The sequence below is a fragment of the Lepidochelys kempii genome, chromosome 5 (genome assembly GCF_965140285.1).
Source record: "Lepidochelys kempii isolate rLepKem1 chromosome 5, rLepKem1.hap1, whole genome shotgun sequence".
NCBI lineage: Eukaryota > Metazoa > Chordata > Testudines > Cheloniidae > Lepidochelys > Lepidochelys kempii.
Window position 1 is genome coordinate 126348667 of NC_136384.1, and position 18783 is coordinate 126367449.

Sequence of the window (18783 nt, forward strand, 5' to 3'; positions counted from 1 at the left end):
TATACATTAAAAATGTATACACTTGTACTGAGGTTGAGATGGAAATAGGAGACAGACTTGTAGAAAGTCTCTGGGTAAGGATAAAAGGGGTAAAAAGAAAGGGTGATGTCATTGTAGGGGGTCTACTACAGACCACCAAACCAGGAAGAAGAGGTGAATGAGGCTTTTTTTAAATAACTAACAAAATCATCCAAAGCCCAGGACTTGGTGGTGACGGGGGACTTCAACTACCCAGACATATGTTGGGAAAATAACTCAGCAAGACACAGATTATCCAGTAAATTCTTGGAATGTATTGGAGACAATTTTTTATTTTAGAAGGTGGAGAAACCTACTGGGGAGAGGCTGTTCTAGATTTGATTTTGAGAAACAGGGAGGAACTGGTTGTGAAATTGAAAGTGGAAGGCAGCTTGGGTGAAAGTGGTCATGAAATGATAGAGTTCATGATTCTAAGGAATGGTAGGAGGGAGAACAGCAAAATAAAGACAGTGGATTTCAAGAAGGCAGACTTTAGCAAACTCAGGGAGTTGGTAGGTAAGATTCCATGGGAAACAAGTCTAAGGAGAAAAACAACTGAAGACAGTTGGCAGTTTTTCAAAGAGACATTATTAAGGCACAGGTGGAAACTATCCCACTGCATAGGAAAGAGAGGAAATCTGGCAAGAGACCACCCTGGCTTAAACAGGAGATCTTCAATGATCTAAAAATCAAAGAAGAGTCCTACAAAAAGTGGAAACTAGGTCAAATTACAAAGGATGAATATAAACAAACAAGTTTGTAGAGACAAAATTAGAAAGGCCAAGGCACAAAACGAGATCAAACTAGCTAGAGACATAAAGGGTAACAAGAAAACATTCTACAAATACATTAGAAGCAAGAGGAAGACCAAGGACAAGGCAGGCCCATTACTCAATGAGGGCGAGGAATAATAACAAAAAATGTGGAAATGGCAGAGGTGCTAATGACTTCTATGTTTCAGTTTTCACCTCAAAGGTTGGTGGTGATTGGATGTCTAACATAGTGAATGCCAGTGAAAATGAGGTAGGATCAGAGGCAAAAATAGTAAAAGAATAAGTTAAAAATTACTTAGACCAATTACAGGTTTTAGAGTAACAGCCGTGTTAGTCTGTATTCGCAAAAAGAAAAGGAGTACTTGTGGCACCTTAGAGACTAACCAATTTATTTGAGCATGAGCTTTCGTGAGCTACAGCTCACTTCATCGGATGCATACCGTGGAAACTGCAGCAGACTTTATATATACACAGAGAATATGAAACAATACCTCCTCCCACCCCACTGTCAGGACCTGATGAAATGCATCCTAGAATACTCAAGGAACTGACTGAGGAGATATCTGAGCCATTAGCAATTATTTTGCTAATGGAAGACGGGAGAGATTCCAGCAGACTGGGAAAGGGCAAATAGAGTACCAATCTATAAAAAGGGAAATAAGGACAACCTGAGGAATTACAGACCAGTCAGCTTAACTTCTGCACCCGGAAAGATAATGGAGCAAATAATTAAGCAATCAATTTGCAAACACCTAGAAGATAGTAAGGTGATAATTTACAGCATGGATTTGTCAAGAACAAATTGTGCCAAACCAACCTGTTAGCTTTCTTTGACAGCATAACAAGCCTTGTGAATGGGGGAAAGCGGTAGACGTGGTATATTTTGATTTTAGTAAAGCTTTTGATACTGTCTCACATGACCTTCTCATAAACAAAGTAGGGAAATGCAACCTAGATGGAGCTAATTATAAGATGGGTGCAAAACTGGTTGAAAAACTGTTCCCAGAGAGTAGTTATCAGTGGTTCACAGTCATGCTGGAAGGGCATAATGAGTGGGGTCCTACAGGGATCAGTTCTGGGCCCGGTTCTGTTCAATATTTTCATCAATAGATAATGGTATAGAGAGTACAGTTATAAAGTTTATGGATGATACCAAGCTGGGAGGCTTGCAAGTGCTTTAGAGGACAGGATTAAAATTCAAAATGATCTAGACAAACTGGAGAAATGGTCTGAAGTAAATAGGATGAAATTCAATAAGGACAAATGCAAAGTACTCCATTTAGGAAGGAACAATCAGTTGCACACATACAAAATAGGAAATGACTGCCTACGAAGGAGTACTGTAGAAAGGGATCTGGGGGTCATAGTGGACCACAAGCTAAATATGAGTCAATAGTGTAACACTGTTGCGAAAAAAATGAACATCCTTCTGGGATTTATTAGCAGGAGTGTTGTAAGCAAGACATGAGAAGTAGTTCTTCTGCTATACTCCGCACTGATTAGGCCTCAGCTGGAGTATTTTGTCCAGTTCTGGGCACCACGTTTCAGGAAAGATGTGGAGAAATTGGAGAAAGTCTGGAGAAGAGCAACAAAAATGATTAAAAGAAAAGGAGTACTTGTGGCACCTTAGAGACTAACCAATTTATTTGAGCATGAGCTTTCGTGAGCTACAGCTCACTTCATCAGATGTTTACCGTGGAAACTGCAGCAGACTTTATATACACACAGAAATCATGAAACAATACCTCCTCCCACCCCACTGTCCTGCTGGTAATAGCTTATCTAAAGTGATCAACAGGTGGGCCATTTCCAGCACAAATCCAGGTTTTCTCACCCTCCACCCCCCCCCACAAATTCACTCTCCTGCTGGTGCTAGCCCATCCAAAGTGACAGCTCTTTACATAATCAAGTCGGGCTATTTCCTGCATAGATCAAGGTTTTCTCACATCCCCCCCACCCCCATACACACACAAACTCACTCTCCTGCTGGTAATAGCTCATCTAAACTGACCATTCTCCAGGTTTAAATCCAAGTTAAACCAGAACATCTGGGGGGGGGGGGTAGGAAAAAACAAGAGGAAACAGGCTACCTTGCATAATGACTTAGCCACTCCCAGTCTCTATTTAAGCCTAAATTAATAGTATCCAATTTGCAAATGAATTCCAATTCAGCAGTTTCTCGCTGGAGTCTGGATTTGAAGTTTTTTTGTTTTAAGATAGCGACCTTCATGTCTGTGATTGCGTGACCAGAGAGATTGAAGTGTTCTCCGACTGGTTTATGAATGTTATAATTCTTGACATCTGATTTGTGTCCATTTATTCTTTTACGTAGAGACTGTCCAGTTTGACCAATGTACATGGCAGAGGGGCATTGCTGGCACATGATGGCATAGATCACATTGGTGGATGTGCAGGTGAACGAGCCTCTGATAGTGTGGCTGATGTTATTAGGCCCTGTGATGGTGTCCCCTGAATAGATATGTGGGCACAATTGGCAACGGGCTTTGTTGCAAGGATAAGTTCCTGGGTTACGTCTCCGTCTCAAGGAATATTTCCAAAATACCTCTGAACAACATACTAATCCACAGAGGTCTCCCTGCCAACACTACAGAAAGAGGGACTCTAGATGGACTCCTCCTGAAGGTCGAAACAGCAGACTGGACTTCTACATAGAGTGCTTCCGCCGACGTGCACGGGCTGAAATTGTGGAAAAGCAGCATCACTTGCCCCATAACCTCAGCCATGCGGAACGCAATGCCATCCACAGCCTCAGAAACAACTCTGACATCATAATCAAAAAGGCTGACAAAGGAGGTGCTGTTGTCATCATGAATAGGTCGGAATATGAACAAGAGGCTGCTCGGCAGCTCTCCAACACGAGTTTCTACAAGCCATTACCCTATGATCCCACTGAGAGTTACCAAAAGCAACTACAGCATTTGCTCAAGAAACTTCCTGAAAAAGCACAAGATCAAATCCGCACAGACACACCCCTGGAACCCCGACCTGGGATATTCTATCTACTACCCAAGATCCATAAACCTGGAAATCCTGGGCGCCCCATCATCTCAGGCATTGGCACCCTGACAGCAGGATTGTCTGGCTATGTAGACTCCCTCCTCAGGCCCTACGCTACCAGCACTCCCAGCTACCTTCGAGACACCACTGACTTCCTGAGGAAACTTCAATCCATCGGTGATCTTCCTGATAACACCATCCTGGCTACTATGGATGTAGAAGCCCTCTACACCAACATTCCACACAAAGATGGACTACAAGCCGTCAAGAACACTATCCCCGATAATGTCACGGCTAACCTGGTGGCTGAACTTTGTGACTTTGTCCTTACCCATAACTATTTCACATTTGGGGACAATGTATACCTTCAGATCAGCGGCACTGCTATGGGTACCCGCATGGCCCCACAGTATGCCAACATTTTTATGGCTGATTTAGAACAACGCTTCCTCAGCTCTCGTCCCCTAAAGCCCCTACTCTACTTGCGCTATATTGATGACATCTTCATCATCTGGACCCATGGAAAAGAAGCCCTTGAGGAATTCCACCATGATTTCAACAATTTCCATCCCACCACCAACCTCAGCCTGGTCCAGTCCACACAAGAGATCCACTTCCTGGACACTACAGTGCTAATAAACAATGGCCACATAAACACCACCCTATACCGTAAACCTACTGACCGCTATTCCTACCTGCATGCCTCCAGCTTTCACCCTGACCACACCACACGATCCATCGTCTACAGCCAAGCTCTGCGATACAACCGCATTTGCTCCAACCCCTCAGACAGAGACAAACACCTACAAGATCTCTGTCAAGCTTTCTTACAACTACAATACCCACCTGCAGAAGTAAAGAAACAGATTGATAGAGCCAGAAGAGTTCCCAGAAGTTACCTGCTACAGGACAGGCCTAACAAAGAAAATAACAGAACGCCACTAGCCGTCACCTTCAGCCCCCAACTAAAACCCCTCCAACGCATTATTAAGGATCTACAACCTATCCTAAAGGATGACCCAACACTCTCACAAGTCTTGGGAGACAGGCCAGTCCTTGCCTACAGACAGCCCCGCAACCTAAAGCAAATACTCACCAACAACCACATACCACACAACAGAACCACTAACCCAGGAACTTATCCTTGCAACAAAGCCCGTTGCCAATTGTGCCCACATATCTATTCAGGGGACACCATCACAGGGCCTAATAACATCAGCCACACTATCAGAGGCTCGTTCACCTGCACATCCACCAATGTGATCTATGCCATCATGTGCCAGCAATGCCCCTCTGCCATGTACATTGGTCAAACTGGACAGTCTCTACGTAAAAGAATAAATGGACACAAATCAGATGTCAAGAATTATAACATTCATAAACCAGTCGGAGAACACTTCAATCTCTCTGGTCACGCAATCACAGACATGAAGGTCGCTATCTTAAAACAAAAAAACTTCAAATCCAGACTCCAGCGAGAAACTGCTGAATTGGAATTCATTTGCAAATTGGATACTATTAATTTAGGCTTAAATAGAGACTGGGAGTGGCTAAGTCATTATGCAAGGTAGCCTGTTTCCTCTTGTTTTTTCCTACCCCCCCCCCCCCAGATGTTCTGGTTTAACTTGGATTTAAACCTGGAGAATGGTCAGTTTAGATGAGCTATTACCAGCAGGAGAGTGAGTTTGTGTGTGTATGGGGGTGGGGGGGATGTGAGAAAACCTTGATCTATGCAGGAAATAGCCCGACTTGATTATGTAAAGAGCTGTCACTTTGGATGGGCTAGCACCAGCAGGAGAGTGAATTTGTGTGGGGGGGTGGAGGGTGAGAAAACCTGGATTTGTGCTGGAAATGGCCCACCTGTTGATCACTTTAGATAAGCTATTACCAGCAGGACAGTGGGGTGGGAGGAGGTATTGTTTCATGATTTCTGTGTGTATATAAAGTCTGCTGCAGTTTCCACGGTAAACATCTGATGAAGTGAGCTGTAGCTCACGAAAGCTCATGCTCAAATAAATTGGTTAGTCTCTAAGGTGCCACAAGTACTCCTTTTCTTTTTGCGAATACAGACTAACACGGCTGTTCCTCTGAAACCTGTCAAAAATGATTAAAGATCTAGAAAATATAACCTATGAGGGAAGATTGAAAAAATTGGGTTTGTTTAGTCTGGAGAAGAGAAGACTGAGAGGGGACAGGATAACAGTTTTCAAGTACATAAAAGGTTGTTACAAGGAGGAGGGAGAAAAATTGTTCTTCTTAACCTTTGAAGATAGGACAAGAAGCAATGAGCTTAAATTGCAGCAAAGGAGGTTTAGGTTGGACATAAGGAAAAACTTCCTGTCAGGGTGGTTAAGCGCTGGAATAAATTGCCTAGGGAGCTTGTGGAATCTCCATCACTGGAGATTTTTAAGAGCAGGTTAAATAAACACCTGTCAGGAATGGTCTAGATAATATGAGTCCTGCCCTGAGTGCAGGGGACTAGACTAGATGACCTCTCGAGGTCCCTTCCAGTCCTGTGATTCTATGATCCTTTTAATATAGATCAGGTTTCTCAGGAGTGAGCAACTGAGCATTGGTCTTTGTACAGTTCAGGTGAAGAAAATAGAAAGCAATCTGACACTAAAAGGCCTGTTGCTGAGTATTATTACAGAGTACCATATGGCCTATGTCTATGGTAACATTTTTTTCTCTGCAGTGCATGATGTTTCTAATACTCAGAATTTACATGACCAGAAGGTGGCAGCACTAATTAACTAATTTGATATGTAGAATACTGTAGATAAAGAACTTAATGTACCAGAGGAGAAAGGATGTATATATGTGAACAGGACCGCGGTGTACGATATATTTCATACCATAAGAAGTTAGTGGTCCTGTTTAGTTCGGGGACCTATTTGTATCATAATAATTACACGTGGTCTGGTAATCATATCCCCCACACTTTGTTTACACAAGTGGACCCATTGATTTCAATGCACGAGAAGGGGAACAGGATTTCGCTCTGTGTCAGAGTTCCTGGATCTGTGTTTTGGAAATCCTTTTCTGCTGCAGATGTTTCTTTAAGGGAAATACAGATGTATCATAGGGTTCCAGTATAAAAGTAAGAAGCTACATAAAAATCAAACAAAAACTTTGTGTACATTTATGGTGCTCTCCATGCATTTGACTTCATGTCTAAGAATGTCTGCAAAATGTAGCAATATCCCAGCACAAGAGAACCTGTTATGTCTTAAACCCCAATTCAGCAAAACACTTAAGGGTGTGTTTAATGGGACTTAAGCACAGACTGTGTCATAGCAGTTATTCCTCTACAACAGGTCTAAAATCCACCCATTCCTTTCTGTGACAGGGTGAACTCACCCAACACTGGATGGGGAAGGGTTAACTCCTCACAATGGGTGGAGGAAGCCACGCCCCCACGACCATACTGGGCATGCTCCAGGTGTAGCACCAGTATAAGAGGGAGCAGCCCAGCTCAATCTGGGCTGACTGCTGAAGAGGAAGCATGCTCCTTTCTGGCTCCTGCCCAGGAGCAGCTGAGGCCCTGGACCACGGAAGCCAGCGGGTGTCAAGACCCAAGCAGATGTCCAGCCACAGGAGCCAACTTTCCAAAATGCCCAGGGGGTGCTTCACCCCTGGCTGTGCCCCAGGCCCTTCCTCCACTCTGCCTCTTCCCAACCCCACTCCTGTCCTGCCACTTCCTGCCACCACTGCACCCCTTCCTCCAAGGCCCTGCCCCCATTTCACCTCACCCCACCACCGCTCCACCCCCCTGCCTCTTCCTGCCCCCTCCCCAAGTGCACCACATCCTCACTCCTTCCCCTTCTGTTCCAGCCTCCTGTGTGCCATGAAACAGCTGATTGTGGCAAGCAGGAGGTGCAGGGAGGGAGGGAGGAGGAGGTGGTACTGATCTGTGAGGCCGGTGGGCAGGAGGCGCTGGGGGTGGGGTGGGAGGGAGCTGATAGGTGGGCTGCCAGCAGGTGCTCAGCACCCACCATTTTTTCTCCAGGGGTGCTCCAGCCCTGGAGCACCCATGGAGATGGCGCCTATGCGTCCAGCTATGTGTTGATGCCACAGATAGGTCTGAGCGACAGGGAGTAGCACCGACCGAGGAACCCGCAGACCCCAAAGAGGCACAGACTGCCACCACGAGTATCACAGTAGGAAGTAGCCCGGGGGGGCCTAGCCAAAGTCCCAGTGATGGTCAGCGTGTTGTGGACAGATCCCCACTGACTCGTGGGGGACACACTCGCCACTGACAGCATGCTGGCCTGGGAGCTGGCGGACCAGGGAGGGCCTGGATCCCCCTACCCTGCTTGCCACCCACCCCCCACGTGGCAGCCCACACACCCCAACTGGCTGGTAGGCCATACAGCCCCTCCCCAGAGGTCAACTCTATTGACTCTGACTGCTAGGCCTCACTGCCCTGCAAACTCGGGGTAGCTCTGTGGACTCTGGCTGCTAGGCCTCACTGCCCTGCGAACTCGGGGTAACTCTGTGGACTCTGGCTGCTAGGCCTCGCTGCCCTGCGAACTCGGGGTAACTCTGTGGACTCTGGCTGCTAGGCCTCGCTGCCCTGCGAACTCGGGGTAACTCTGTGGACTCTGGTTGCTAGGCCCTGCTGCCTTGTGAACCAGGGTAATTCTACTGACACTGCTGCTAGGTCTCGCTGCCCTGTGAGCCTGGGGTATCTCTATTGACTCTGGCTGCCAGGCCACACTGCCCTGCGAACCTGGGGTAACTCTGTGGATTCTGGCTGCTAGGTCTCGCTGCTCTGTGAATCAGGTAATTCTATGGACTCTGGCCATTAGGACTCACTGCCCTGGGAAGAAGGGCTACTCCATTGATTTGGGCCACAAGGCCCTACTGCCCTGCAGATCAGTACGATTATATAGACTATGTCCTCAAGGCCTTATAGCCCTGCGAATCAGGGCAACTCTATTGACTTTAGCCCTTAGGGCTCACTTCCTAGAGACGGAGGGCAGCTCGAAGGACAGGGTGAACTCACCATGCACTGGATGGGGTCCCTCCACCCTGGCACACGCTCCATTCCCACCATGAAAGGCCTTGTTCAGTCCCAGATCATCTATAGTTTCAACTACTGAAGCCTCCTCCTCTCTAGCATCCTCTCTCCTCACTTCTCACAATGATCAGATGTATCTACCTTATCCGTGTCCATGATTGCGTCCAGCCCTTCTTCTAATCCCGTTGCTGGCTCCCCTTCAGTACTGAATTCCAGCTCCTTGTCCTAACCTTCAGTGCCCTGCATTACCTTGCTCATACCTACCCTTCTACTACCCCAACGGCACAAACTGCCCAAAACACACAAGAGACCTCCCTTTTGTGTCCCCCTCCCTACTTCAGACCTTCTCCCTTGGGGATCTAGACACCTGGGATCCCATCTCTGCATTGAGTGTTGTCAAGTTTCCTTCCCCACTCTGAACTCTAGGGTACAGATGTGGGGACCTGCATGAAATCCCCCCTAAGCTTATTTTTATCAGCTTAGGTTAAAACTTCCCCAAGGTACAAACTATTTTACCTTTTGCCCCCGGACTTTATTGCTGCCACCACCAAGCGTCTAACTAATATATAACAGGGAAAGAGCCTGCTTGGAAACGTCTTTCCCCCCAAAATCCTCCCAAACCCTCTTTCCTGGGGAAGGCTTGATAAACATCCTCCCCAATTTGCATCGGTGAACACAGACCCAAACCCTTGGATCTTAAGAACAATGAAAAAGCAATCAGGTTCTTAAAAGAAAAATTTTAATTGAAGAAAAAGTAAAAGAATCACCTCTGTAAAATCAGGATGGTAAATATCTTACAGGGTAATCAGATTCAAAACACAGAGAATCCCTCTAGGCAAAACCTTAAGTTACAAAAAGACACAAAAACAGGAATATACATTCCATCCAGCACAGCTTATTTTATCAGCCATTTAAACAAAACAGAATCTAATGCGTATCTAACTAGATTGCTTATTAGCCCTTTACAGGAGTTCTGACCTGCATTCCTGCTCTGGTGCCAGCAAAAGCAACACACAGACAGAGAGAACCTTTGTTTCTTCCCCCTCCAGCTTTGAAAGTATCTTATCTACTCATTGGTCATTTTGGTCAGGTGCCAGTGAGGTTATCCTAGCTTCTTAACCCTTTACAGGTGAAAGGGTTTTTCCTCTGGCCAGGAGGGATTTAAAGGTGTTTACCCTTCCCTTTATATTTATGATAAGTGTATTCATCATGCTTCAGCCCTCTTCCCAGAAGTCTCTGACCCACAGTCCTCGCTGCAGAGATCATAACTCCGAAAACATCTCTCCCCACACTGCATGCAAGCAGTGGAACTAACATGATGGCTTCTAAGCATCATTGGTTAGTAATTGCTGTTTGTTACATGCCGTCCCGTCCGTGAGCCTCCTAGTCCCCCAGATGTGTGGCTGCTGGATTATCCAACCAGTTCATCTGCCTGCGCAGCTCTCTGCTTTGTGAGCCAGCACCTTATGATGAAACTCCTATTGCCTTTCACAGGTGGTAGTCTGAGAAGCTATGAGGGGGAACACTCACCACCAGCCTAGCGGTTGGGCAGGGGCATAGTGAGGTTGTCTTCTTCCCAGGCATTCCCCTTTCTCACTACCATTTCGCCCTGTCGTGGTCTGGCCATTGAGTGACTCAGCCCTCCAGCCACATTTTGAAGTACACACCTTTCGGGGTTCATATAAAGTGTCCCATAACAGGGAGATCTGCAGGACTAAGTGAGAGTGTCCCTCTTAAGTCAGAGTGTCGTGGTCCAGAACCTTGTATCTTGTTTTTTGGCTTGGTCAGGTTACTATCATTGGGCTTCCGGCAGCAAGCAGTGCTCCTTCGCAGGAGCTGAGGGTGTAGGTCAGCTCACCTCCCCCACCCGCCTCCCACTGAGCTCCCCTTTCTAAATTCATCCTCCAGAATGTGCAGGCTTTGCAGGTAGGGTGGGGAGGGCCCACCTGGGTCCTGAGCAGCTCTTTAACCCCTTTCTTTCCTGTGTATACACCCCATGGCAAAGTTGCCCTGTGAGTATTGTCAGATACTCTGTAGGGGTTTTTGGAAGTATTGTGACAGGGAGGATTTCCAAACAAAAACACCATCAATTAGAAATCAGAATTTTTAGGTTTATGTGAGTTGTAAGCATTTGGGGGCAGAGGCAATCGTTTTACTATGTTTGCTCAGCTTCTAGGACAGCTGGGCCATGATCCCAGATTAGCGCCTTTGGACACCACCACAATAGAAATAAACAATAATAGAAATATCAATAGTTAATACTCCATGGGTGTCACTAGATTGCAGTCGGGAGGTGTGAATGCAACACATGCAGATATAAGATAGCTTTGATATCAAGTAATAACCATAGTGAAGCCACAGCAGCATGGGTGGTGGCCCAGGCTAGCCACTCCAGTATGTATCCAGGGTCCTGGGTGGGCAGGGCTAGCCCATGTCTCCGCCTTTTGTACTGCGGCTTCACTGCTGATACTTGAGGTCAAAGCTAGCTTGGGTTTGTCTACACAAGCTGCAGTCATACCTCTCTATTGCAGTGTAGACACACCCTATGTGCTTAATATCCCTGGTACCTGTTCTCTAACCTTTGCTCATGTGGGTCAATAGGACTAGTGGGAAAAGGGCTACCTACATGAGCAAAGGCTGCAAAATTGGGTCCCAAATTCTACAGAGATGGACATGTTATAAGTTCCTAAATAGACTGGAGTAGAACACTTTGTTGACATGATATGAAAATCTGATTGTGGTTTCTCTGTCACAATTCCAGAATGTAACAAATACTGACATATAATACTGTATGCTAACACTTTCTTGCATTGTAAGTATCAGACTATTCCACGGCCCTGCGGGAATCCCATTGCTGCCCATTCCACTTTATTTTCATGCCTGTGATCATGAGGCAACAGTGCACATTCCTGTATTTGTGGCTGTGATTAATTTCCTGCTCTCATGCCATGTGGTGTCTTTGATAGAAAAGGGCGTTACCGCCATCTTCATTATTTATTGGATTTCTAAATATTTGTTCTGGCCAGATAGCAGCTTCTGGCAGTATACTGGACAGTTTGCAGATCATGTTCCCATTGTTAAATCAGGTGTGGAAAATACAGACTGTCTGCTGTGCAGAAGAAACACCCACTCACAAAACTAATCGCCAGTGATAAATTCAGCAATAGACTGCCAAATAGCCCCTTCTGACCGTTTCTCACTCGCCAGAAAAGTTCTATTGGAAATGTGCTCTCACCCATTCTTGTCTCCACTTAAATGTATCTAGGTACATATCTAGAGAAAAGGGTGTGTCTGAATTCCTTACCAGGGTTAAAATATATGCAAACTATTTACAGCTTGATCAGTCATCATGCCCCTGAGTAGGACAGCACATAAGCACTTGCTTAAAATAAGCATAAGTTTGAGTCACACTGAAGTCAAGTGGGAGTGAATGGGAATGTGCTTAAGCGCTTTCCTGAATCACCACCTATATTTTTAGTTGTAGTAGTAGTATAACTCCAAAGCATGCTCAGTGCCCATAAACATAAGCAGACATGGCCATGCTCCAAAGATTCCCTTATAACTGATTCCCTTCTGATTTTTCTTTCCCCCTCTTTCTGCTTGTTTTTCTTTGTCTAGAACCTTGGGCTGTATCTCATAATCACCCAGATCGATGGCTTTGATCTTTGCCACTGACATCTCGGATGATCTACCAAGGGAAACCACTGATAACTCTCACCAGCATCTCTCTCACCAGCACTCAACAGTCAGTCGTGAGATGCCACTGCCATGCCTGGCATGGGTAAAAGAAAATGCCTGATGGGAGACCACAGCACAGCTTCTATTGATTTCAAGGGGAGCAGGATTGGGCCTTAATATGATTATATCTTGCCTGCAATACTCATCCCAATGTACCATAGTGGGCAGTTGCACCTCCAGAGCCCTCATTTGCTTAGCAACACAAGGCCCTATCCTCTCTCTGTGTCCTATCTGATCTTTTGGTAAAGTCATTTGGAGAGCTCATGAGAGAGCATGGATTTCAAGGCCGGCAGGACATACGGACCACAAACTGCTCTGTCGAGGTTTTACATCAAATGTGAACAGCCCTGTCTCTCAGCTGAGCAAGTGTCTCGCGGAGATCAGTGCCAGGATAAAGAGCCTGTGGCTTTGGGGTAAAATGGAGGACATGCTGGTGGAAAAAGGGGAAAACTTTGAGGACTTCGCCATCAATTTAGCATCAACTGGAAACGTAATTAATGGCTGGTTTCCAACACTGAAGCCACCACCTCATTTGAGTCATCAGTTCTCAGTCTGGCTTTTATCTAATGCACTGGAATGCATTACCTAGGGAGGTGGTGGAATCTCCATCCTTAGATGTTTTTAAGGCCCGGCTTGACAAAGCCCTGGCTGGGATGATTTAGTTGGGAATTGGTCCTGCTTTGAGCAGGGGGTTGGACTAGATGACCTCCTGAGGTCCCTTCCAACCCTGATATTATATGATTCTATGTATTTACCATGATTTCAGACCTCTTGCAGTTGAGATGTGTTGAGTCTGGTCTATAAGAGCAGAGTTCTCTGCACTACCCCGATCGTCTTGGCTACAGAGTGTCTTCTGCCAGCAGCCTGGACAGTGGATTTTCCATCTGTATTTAATTTTCAAGAGAAAAATCCTACAGAAGATCTTCATGTGATCCATGATCTGCATCACTTGGAAGTGAACACAGGAAAGATGTGCTCCTAATATTGTTCTTTTCATCCGTATGGAAGATGAGGTCTTTGCCCAAAATACTGTCCCCTCCGCATCTGAAATGTGGCTAAAGTGGCGGGTTGAGGGACAGCTGCTAAATAAAAATAAGGTGTTGACTTTAATCTTCATTGCTGTTGAAATGACTTAAGAAGTGGAAATTGCAATATAGCAAGGGAGTGCTGGGAATATATATGCAAGTAATGACATTCCTAACGCTGAAATAGATACGTCCCCGAATGCATGGCCTGGTTTCACCTCGAGTCCCTCCAGCCACACACCCTGAATGCTGCTCACTTGTATGTCATTTTTCTCAGTGGACTAGGAATAAACGCCTCCACCTCTGTGCCAAGCTAAATATAGACATCTGTCTTTTTAAAGGAGTGCAAATATATATAAATAACAGGGCTGAATAATTTGGATTTTAAAACTCACTAAATATGTCTGTTTTATCACTTCAGCTCAATCAGAGATCACAACTGTCTCCACAGCAACTAAGAAAGACAAAAGCCTCTGGAATAATTGCAGGCTTTTATACTGGTTGAGCCTGCGATGCCTGGCCTGCTCCTGAGCTGGAGTCCACAAACGGATGCTGCTGGGAAGATAGATGCTTGACAGATTCACCCTATCGTTAAGTGCTATGCTGGGTTTCTCAATGGGCATGTGCTTGGCAAAAGCTCCATGTAGCTAACTGCTTTCCTAGTAACTCTCTTTATTCAGCAGCTGGGCAAGGTGGAGTTGCAGGACTGAGCGAGGCCTGCTTGTTCCTCCCACTTAGCAGGCCTGGGGAAATGTGTGCTTCAAAGGGAATTTGACAATTCTTTCCTCTGAAGTAAAAGTGGCAACATTACGAAACTGGCCCAGATCCCCATTTTAAGGCAGAGGGGAGCTATGAATTAACCTCACAAGGAAGAGCTGGAATGTGTTTGCAGAAGTGCGAGACGATGGCCTTACCATAAATCGGGAAGACTAACAAATGTGAGATCTGGTTGGAAAGAGGAGGATCCTCCCCAGTGTTTTGAAATCATGCAACTCAGGCAACTGGAATAAACCATGATTGTTGTTTACACACGTCGTTGCTCGTTGCACATTTTTGAAAAAAAAGCCACTGATCTTGGAATGAGAGTGCTCACCTGGGAGGTAGTACCAGTGCCACTGTATCAGTTTAAATGCACAGCTGAGGTTATAGGGACAAGTTTTTCCCCTGTAGACAAGGCCACTTCTACACTACAGCTATACCTGCAAACCCTCCCAATGGAGATACAGCTTACACTGGCAACAGCGTTCTTCTGCCGGTATAACTCGTACGAATTCTCTGAATGAATTAAGCTATACTGGCAAAAGGACTCTCTTTTCCTGGTATAGCTCTGTCTACCCTAGGGCTTTTGTAACATAGCTGTGTCAGTTTGAGGTGTAATTCTCCCCCACCCCCATATTCCTAACCAATATAGCGATGCCAGCTAAACTGTTAAGTATGGACAAGGCCTAATTAGTCTCTCTTGAGTAGAAGGGAGGCCCTGCTACTCCAGAGGGAATCCATTACTATCATTCTCAGGAGCTGATTGTTTGTTTCAGGGTCCAGGCATGAATTCTTCACTACCATCTTAGACTGTTTTTTCCCACTTGGCCAGAGCATCCAGCAGGGCCCATCAGAGAGGATATCCCCATGTAGGCTGTTGCTTATGTGGGTGGCTCGACCAATGTGGTTTTAATGAGTTGTAATCGCTGGCCGGATGACTGTGCCGCCTCCATGAGTGAGGATGTTGACACAGTCTGAGTAGGTGGAGCTCCTTCACTCCCATCTGAGGTCTTGACTACACTGGCAGTGATGTGTAGGGTACACGTAGCTACACCCTGCAGCAGAAGGCAGGCTGCATCCACACTCACAGCGGTGTGCAGCAACATGCAGCAGTGAAAGGCTCTGGCAGAGGAGAGGCAGTGGGGAAAGGCTCCGGCCGCGGGGAGGCAGCGGGACATTACAGTGCTAAAAAGAGCAATGTCGAATGGGCAGGCACTGCTTGGGCATGTAGGTGTGCAGGGTGTATAGCCTCGGGTTCTGGTGTGTCTCTACTTGCTTGAGCAGTGCCTAACTGTCTGCACTGCTATTTATACCCAAGCTAGGTGGGCATGCAGGGTCTGTACTCTACATTTTGTCGGAAGAGTAGACCTACCGTCAGTAACACACAATCTTATAAATCAAGCACAATCAATCACATTTTGGAGACAGATCAAATGCACTCAATACAGAGGCATTTATACACTTTCCGCCTGTTTGTGTGGTTAGACTACAAACCTTTGGGGGCAGGCATTGCTGTTTTCCAGTGTTTGTACAGGCCCCAACTAAGGTCTTTGGGCCTACCATAATATCACTATTTACTAATAATTGTGCATTGGGGTTTTTAAAACAAAATCAGAGGCGTTTTTACATCATTCAAAGCCAGCTTTTCTTCTTCTGACAATACCTTCTGCTAGTTTGGCAGAAACAATGCTAATTGTGATTGGGCAATGATAATTGTGATGCTGTGTAAAAAGAAGATGACCGTCTACACTGATATTGTTACACAATTGCGATAAGTCTGGCACAAGGTATGCTTTGTAAGGTATCGTTGGAGGAGCTGTAATCTGTGGAACAGGGCTGTCTCAGTGAAATGCGTAGATCATCACTGGGTATGAAGCCATGACATTTTACTATATGCTTGTTACTAAACATGTTTTATTCCTGGGTAACACCACGAGACAGATTTACATCAAGAGTAGCCAGCCATGGCTGAGGGGCCATTAAGAATCAGTAGTACAGTGAGTGGAGGTGGAGAAAGAGGGTCAGGCTTCAGTATGTTTGCTGTGTCACCAGGGGGCTCAGGAATGCAAGCAGAGGCCAAGCTGCTATCTTTCAAACTGTAGAGTCTACTCAGCATAATTAATAAACCGCTTTCCTTTAACTCTGCCTTCCTACTGCTTATGTATTTTACTAATGAAACAGAGACTAGATTCTCAGCTGGTGTAAACCAGTGCAGTTCCATTAAAGTCATCAGAGCTATACAAATTTACAGCACTTGAGGGTCTGGACCTAACATTATAAACAGAGACAGTTATTGGTTTAATATACAGGACAGAAACCTCAGCTGTAGCCAAGCCCCACTGGAAGCAACTGAGGGGAGCACAATGAACTCAACAACACCTCAGGCTGACACCACATCCAAATCAGTGAAAACTTCTCAGAAACATGTGACTACTCATGAAGGCTTGTGAGTTCTTCCAGGACACAGAAACCAGGGGAAGGAACTGAAGAATCATTTGAGGGCTCTGCAGCATATGTATCATTGATAGTAGGGATAAGATACAAGAGAGGAAGCCTGTATATTCACAGGGCTGTGTGAAACTGCAACATTTGGGACTACCAGCACCATCCGTTTTGTTCGCCTCAAAGTAGATCAAGGAGAAGTGATAATTATCCATTCATTGCTGTGGGATCACTAGATTCCAAATATATCAAGACTACCCAGACACCTTACTGTAAGAAACGAGGCTCATTGTACCCTCTGCTTGATCTGTCCCACAGCATTGCTCAATAACAGACCTGCAGTCAAAAAGCTCAAATCTTGAATATGCAGTGAATTATCCTTCAAGGGTTTTAAGTTCATTTGGGGGAGGGAAGAGGTGTCTCTTCACAGTGTCTGTAGGAGCAGAGGCATCCTGCAATTCTTAATAACAAGTAGAGGTGGCTAAATATGGGGTGAAGACTGAAAAATTGCAGTCTGACTGTTTCCATTCAGTTCTCTTTGGAGCTTTTCTTTTATCTTGCTAGAGTGTTTGGGAATGTTAAAGCCAGAAGTGCACGCAGAGCCAGACTACGCAACTCTTACCTGTGCTCAGTGGAGTCAACTCATTGATGTTTGTGTGACTGAGAGTTGCAGAATCTGGCCTGTGTAGGTTTTGCATTTTGGGGGGTGGTTTATATATATATATATCTCCACATAGGAGTGAGCAATCAAGGCTGAGACTTGCAAAGCTGCCTGATAGACTTTGGCATGTATATCCTACACAAGCAGAGAAAGAGTTCACTGAAGGCAGAACAATTAGTGCTCCTGATTGCACCTGTAGAGTAGACCAGGTCCAGTTTAGGATTAAGCCCAGCAGGGGAGAAGCTGGGTGACTAATAAAGGAAGGACTTCAAGGGAGTAGAAGGGAGACTAGAGGGAGAGTAGATGTTGGGATTGCCTCCTGAGAAGGGAGCTCTAGCAAAGAGCCAGGAGAAGCACTGTAAAGCCACAGGCCTTGAGAGAGCTCCTGTGGTGAACACTGACAAAAGGACATGAGTCTCGGGAAGGGAGCCTGGGTGGCAGGTTTCTGAGGGAAGAGACACAGACACACCAAGAGCCTGGGGAGAGGCAGACAGAAGCTGGGCCTCCAGACAAGACCCAGAAAGGACTCTGCAGAGCCTGGGAAGGGGGTGAAGAGTCAGTCTAGGGAGGAGTGGTCCCAGCAAAGGGCTGGGGAAAAGGGCCTAGAGACAGGAGGAGGTAGGAAGTGGCCCAGGAAAACAGCAAGGAGTTTGAGGAATCAGTCCTTTTCTGTTTGCTACAGTGTCCCTGGACAAGAACCAGAGTAGAGGAAGAGCCTGAGGAGGGTGGTGTGAAACTCCCTGATGTAGTCCTTACATCAGAGCAGAGCAGGGCCAAAGATCTGGCATGTGGTCACTGGCAGTGACTGGACTATCCTGCGATGGGACTGAATGTGACTTGGCTGGCAGGGAGAAGAGAATGTGAGAAGAGGCAGGGCTGGAGCAGCTGTCAGCAGGAGGTGCCAGAGGAGGAGAGTCTGCTAGGCCAGGCCCAGCCATTAGAGGCTGTGCCACCTGGTGAGTCACTTCTACTCCCTGTCTATACAGGAAAGCTTTCTTCACTGTTTTTCTGCTTTGATTAACGTGTCCACATGGCTTTGTTTAACCTGCTTCCCTTGTGAATCATTGTGTCCACATTGTTCGTTCTTTGAAACAACACCCAGCATTCTGGGCACATTGCCCGTGATACAGTGTTCGGCTGCATTTGACACAGAGGTGCCATTAATCTGAATGTGACTTAGCTGTCCAAATCCTTTCAGCTTTTCTGAAATGTTCAGCCTAAATGTAGTTCTGTCTGGACTACTGTAAGTTCATTTGATGTCACGCTGGGTAGGCCAGCACTGCCATTGGCGGTGTCATTGCAGTGTGGGCGAACGTACGCGAGATG